Below are 6447 nucleotides of genomic sequence, written 5' to 3'. Positions count from 1 at the left end.
AGCTTGACCTATGCTGCAATAGGCCCATTTATCCTATAGCTCAGTTCCTAGTATAGTTTATGCCCCAGTAAAAATAAGATACTATAATATTCTACTCTGTTATGCTTCCATTTTATATTAAACATTCCTTTGGTAATAAGGAAACGGGTAGGCTCATTTATCCCACAGGGCCTCTAAATTCAGTAGACAACATCCTATATTGCCCTTAAAATTAATCACATCCCAGAATGCTTCAAAATGAACTTTAGCAAACAATGCAACTGTGATAAAATTTGCATATCAGATTTACCAGGTATTCAAGGCTTCTATTTTCCCCCATCTCAGCACTTCTCTCTCCTAAATGAAATTGCACATATCTGGTAAGAGCAAAGGTGAAGTGCGCTGCAAGAAATGTCAACCTTTCTAAAAGAAGCAGATTATGTGACTTGTGTTCCGGGACCACGGTCACGACGTTTAAGCAGATGGTAAAGCTGCATTAAAGTTGCAGTTGTGGTTTGGAGCAGGACACACAGGTTATCTAGGAAATAAGATCTTCTCCTACTGGCAGTTTCATAACAGGAAGTGGAGTTACTTAGAATTATTAAAGAGAAAAGTTGTGGCTCACATTAACTAGCGTGGGAAATACACTCGGCATTTCAAAAAGATAGAGGTGCCATCCCAACCCCTCCTGCACCCCAATCCAAGTTGTAACACATAATCCTCTTCAGGAGCATGGCATTAAGTGGGAGTGTGACCAATAACAAGAGCTCCAAGAGATATTTTCCTAGAAGTCACCAGGCTGCTGATGTATGCCCAAACCGCAGCTACAGAAATTTAGGGATTTTTACGAGTCACATAAATTCACTTACATGAATTCTCAGACATCAGGACTAGCCAAAGGAAAAACTCAAAGGGATTCCCACCCTAAACCTTCATTCATCTGTCCCATTCCCAGACAAACTCTTCTCTCCTGCCCCTACTACAAACACCTGATGGTCTCCAGCTCTCTTCCTCCATCAGAATGTTCTCTTAGAAAGAGATCTGCTACCAGCAAGCTATCTATCTGTACCCTAGTGCTGTACTTCTCAAATAAGAAGCATGGAGAACGTGGGGCACCTGCTAGGGAGCAGTGCGCCAGTGGGCACACAAAGTCTCAGCGTAAAACAGGCCATGCATTGAGAAAGTCTGTTTGATTCAAGGTAGAAGATTTTCTGCTATAAAAAACACACACAAGTAGGGTTAAATTTACATTTAAATTAATCCTAGAGATAAACTCTCCATTTGTGGCAGGTTGGCTTCCTAATCCATACCACTATTATGGATCTCAGGTCCAGATGTACATATTCACTTTCTTCTGCCCTGATGGATACTTAGGAGGAAAATTTTGAGAAGCACTATCTCCACACTTGTATTATGTTTGGATCTACTTAAATTTTCAACCCAGTCTTGTTAATTTCCAATGAGTCAGGAAGCATATCGGTAGAGGAAGCTCTCTTATCCACCTTTTTCTGCATGAAAACACTTGGGGAAAAGACACACTTCGATGGGTAACACAGAGAGTGATGCTCAGCAGAGTATTAGAATCTTGGCAAAAAGCCGATTATGATCTTTCCCTCAGGAGAGGATACTCTATTACATCACCTCATACATCTACCTATTCACTCAGCCAATAAGCATTTAAAGTCAGTTCTCTGTAAGTCAAATGCTATGCAATCCTTAAGAAACTTACATATGTTTGAGGCTGGGGATAGGGAAGGCAGTTTATTGTAACATATTTAACGGTTTTTTGTAACATATTGCAACAATCAAAACTCATAGACCTTTGAAATTGCCTTAGACCTTAGAAATGTGTCTAAAAGTCAAGAGAATAAGAGAATAATAACCAAAGCAGACCCAGGGATGATACAGATGTTGGAGTTAGCAGAGAAGTCTCCTTCCGTTCTTCACTGTTGTCTGTCTTTGTCTCAACCCGGTCATGAGCAAGTCCAGGAGACCAGGAAATACAGCCTACAGGACTCAGACACCAGCATACAACACAGAGCAGAATATGCATGAGAAGGAATCTGAGGACAGATTGTCCCAGGACTGGCACAGAAATCATACAGAATAAGGACTGCAGAAAAGTTACAAGGTTTGGCACATATAAAGTCAATGATGACCAATCTTTGAGATAACTAAGAAGTACCCAGGAAGGGTTTGTGGGTAAGAAAACAGAGCGTACAGATGGTCCTAGAGCATAAGAACATACATATAGAAATACAGTCCTGGAGCACATAAAGAGTAGATTTAAGAACACAGATTAAAAGACTAACCTTGGAAGGGCGCCTGACTAGAGCATGTAACTCTTGATCTCGGATTCATGAGTTCAAGTCCCGTATTGGGTCATTGGGTATAAAGCTTACTTAAAAAAAAAGAAAAGTAGGGAGAGAGCACCTGGGTGGCTCAGTCAGTTAGGCATCTGACTCTTGATTTCAGCTCAGGTCATCATCTCAGGGTTGTGAGGTCGAACCCCGCCCCAGGCTCTGTGCTGGGTGTGGAGCCTGCTTAAGATTCTCTCTCTCCCTCTCCCTCTGCCTCTCTCCACTGCTCTCTCTCTCTCTCTCTTTCAAAAAAAAAAAAAGATTAATCTTGGGTGACAAGGATCAAGGTTTGTACCCTCCTATTGAAGTGTGCAAAAAAATATTTAAAGGTAAATTTACTTTTATAACTAACTTCATTCTGTTTTGAGCCCCCATTCCTGTATAGTAGCAAAACAGAACAAAACAAAAACTCTCATTTGTCCATTTAAGTTATCTCAATCTTTTCTTTTTTTTTTAAAAAGATTTTATTATTTATTCATGAGAGACAGAGAGAGAAGCAGAGGGAGAAGCAGGCTCCACGCTGAGTAGGGAGCCTGATGCGGGACTCGATCCCAGGACCCTGGGATCATGACCTGAGCCGAAGGCAGATGCTTAACCATCTGAGCCACCCAGGCGCCCTCAGTCTTTTCTTTAAGATTAATTCAGGCTCTTTTAGATTAGTCTTTGGGGGTATGATCTCAGGATCACTTACTTAGGTTCTCTGTTTTCTGCTTGACCTCTCCTCTAAATCTTGGGGAGCTTACCTATCATTGTGGCAGCAGTGTAAGGGATATCTGATGTACACCTGACCCTCCTTTTCAGATATTCAACACCTCCTTGAATATGTCCCTCGTTTCACATGATCTCCTATGCCTGCGATGAGCCCAGCACACAACAAAAACTAGAACATAGACATATATGACTGAGGCACAGCTAGGAACACCTTTATTGCCACTAGCATGCCGTGTTCCCACCAACAGAATGATTGCTTCAGCAGCAGAGAAGGGCCTGAGGTTTCTTGTCTCCTCTGAACTAGCGTTCTTAAATTCCCCACAGGCAGCACTCACGACAGTATCTGGGTGGCAGCTCCTTAAGGAACAAGGGAGACATCCCATAATTGCATACATTCACTTATGTACTTTTCCGATGAACATAATTTACACAATTGTTTACTAGGCAACCAAAGCGAAAGTAACCTTGAGCAATTTCCAGTTCATCATTCTGGCGAGTCTTTAACTGATACCAACTTTCATAGCCTTGCCTAATTCAGCTTCCCCCTGCACTGACCCTCTGCTACTCCATCTTGACCTTGCCCCTTAGCTTTCTTCCTCATTAAAACTTTGACTTGTCAAGTAAGAACCCATTCCCTGAACTGTATCTTGCAATTTCCTTCCTGGCTTGCCCTGATCCCTGCCAGAACCAACTTTTCCTTTGGATATCATCCCACAGGCTCTCCTCTCCCTGGTTTCCCTGGCCTCAAAGGCCGTGCAGGCCACCTTTCTAAAGACACTGGTATCAGAAGAAAAATAATTATGCATCAACCACCTTAAACCAAATTTCAGGAATTTCTGGCCTCAGCATGTTACAAATCAGACTATGCGTGCAATATTCCCTTATTCTACCTGTGTGTATGACCACTGTTGTTAGTTGCCTATGATTGCTGCAACCCCAAATTGGTAGCTTAAAACAACAAGAGTTTATTCTCTTACGGTTTTGGAGACTAGAAGTCTGAAGTCAGCTTTACTGGGCTAAAGTTAAGCTGTTGGCAGTGCTGATTCCTTCAGGAGGCTCTAGGGAGAATTCATTTTCTTGTTTTTTCCTAGCTTCTAGAGGCGATCTGCGTCCCTTGGCTCTGGACTACTTCCCGGCATCATTTCAATCTCTTGCTACCATCATCTTCACAAAACTCCCTTCACAAAACATCATCTTCGTTTTATGAGGTCTCTTGTGATTACATTTAGGGCCTGCCCAGATAATGCAGGATAAGCTTCTCATCTCTGGATCCCTTTTGCCATATAAGGTAACAGTCACAAGTTCCAGGAATTAGGACACAGATATCTTTGGCAGAGCCATTACCTAGCCCATCACAACCGGCATAGAGAAATGCCAAATGCTGATACCACCATGGAAGTAGAAGAAAAGACTACAGTAACAACAGGAAAAAAATAACTTCTATAACAAAACAATTACTAGGGGCGCCGGGGTGGCTCAGTCAGCTAAGCAACTGCCTTCAGCTCACGTCATGATCTCAGGGTCCCGGGACCGAGCCCCACGTCGGGCTCCCTGCTCAGCGGGGAGTCTGCTTCTCCCTCTCCCTCTGCCTGCCTGCCGTTCCCCCTGCTTGTGCTCTCATGCTCTCTTTCAAATAAATAAATAAGATCTTTAAAAACAGTCATTTTTTAAAAACTTTCACAATATTATCAAGGGCTTTCCACCGAATGATTTAAAGAGCTTCAAAATTTTTTCACTCAACACCCAAGTGAGGAGGGCTTCAGGGAGAAATCATTTTTCTTTTCACTATTAAAAAAAAAATCTAAGCGCACCCACAAAAGGATTAATGCAACAACTTCTACGTAGACCAGGTATAATTTAAATGAAGCCATGATGAAATAACAGTAGGTCAATACACACTGTCTAGTGTCCTAAAGTTTAAACCTTTTTCTTTCCTGGTTTTTGATTAAATTAATATAAATAAGGTGGATATGTCAATAAAAAAAATAAGATAGATACTATCAAAGTAAGCATCATCAAGTAGCAAGGAAAAGTAAGCAAAGTGCTTTAAATATCGTTCAAAGATGTCTTCCAGAAAATTCTGTGCACTTTTAGGTAGACACATTTTGTTTTTAAACTGCATCTTTATCTTTATAGTGGGTCAGCTTATCAGCAAAATGTAAGTACAAACCTTCATCACAGCATAAAAAAAATACATATTTCATGAAAAACATTACCTGGACTCCTACAGGGTATAAATATGTACTCTTCCTTAACAACTTGCCTAGCACTGTGAATAATAGTCCTACCTCAAGAGTCAGGTGCATATTCTGACCTAAGAGTGGTATAACCATTAATTCCTCTGTGCTTCTGTTTCTTCATCTACAGTACCTAGTGCTTAGGGTTGTGGCACAGATTAGATAATACAATGCTAGATAATACCAGAGGAGTACCTGGGAAATAAGTTCCTTTGCCATGTCAGCAAATTCCATTATCTCAGCTTTTGGATTCACCACCTTAATTTTTAAAAACAAGAAGAATCTAGAATGACCATAAATTTGTGATCTTAAAAATAAATTACAGTGGGGCACCTGGGTGGTTCAGTCAGTTGAGCATCTGACTCTTGATTTTGGCTCAAGTCATGATCTCCAGGCTGTGGGATCAAGCCCCATGTCAGGCTCCACACTTAGCGGGGAGTCTACTTAAGATTCTCTCTCCCTCTCCCTCTCCCTCTGCCCTTTCCCCCTCTCACACACATGCACACTCTCTCTCTCTCAAAAATAAATAAATATAAATAAATAGTGAATTCATGTAAAGTACATACACTCATCAAATTAGATCACAAAAGAGACTACCTTAATAATAAACACACAGATCAATGAAACAAAATAAAGAACCCAAAATGGACCCACATAAATATGTTTACTGACTTTTGACAAAGCTACAAAACAGTTCAATGAAGGGAGGATGGCCTTTTCAACAAATGATGATGCAGCAATTGGACATCCACAGGCAAAAAAAATAAATAAACCTTGATTTAAATCTTATACCGTGTACAAAAATGAACTCAAAATAGATCAGACTTAACTATAAAACCTGAAACTATAAATAAAACTATTGGGAAAAAAATACACAGGAGAAATTCTTTGGAATCTAGAGCTAGGACTAATTCTTAGGATTGGCACCAAAAACAAAAGCCATACAAAGAGAAACTGATAAATTGAACCTCATCAAAATTTAAAATTTTGCACTGTGAAAGCCCATATGAAGAGGATATACATACAAGTGAGCACATGAAAAGATGTTCAACATCACTAGCCATTAGAGAAATACAAATTAAGACCACAACGTGATTTCAGTACACACCTATCAGAATGGCTAAAATAAAAAAGTGACAACACCAAACGCAGGCATAACT

This window comes from Callorhinus ursinus, unplaced genomic scaffold (genome assembly GCF_003265705.2).
Source record: "Callorhinus ursinus isolate GAN/ISIS: 27379988/994484 unplaced genomic scaffold, GSC_fseal_2.0 scaffold4, whole genome shotgun sequence".
Lineage (NCBI taxonomy): Eukaryota > Metazoa > Chordata > Mammalia > Carnivora > Otariidae > Callorhinus > Callorhinus ursinus.
This window is presented reverse-complemented; position numbering follows the sequence as displayed.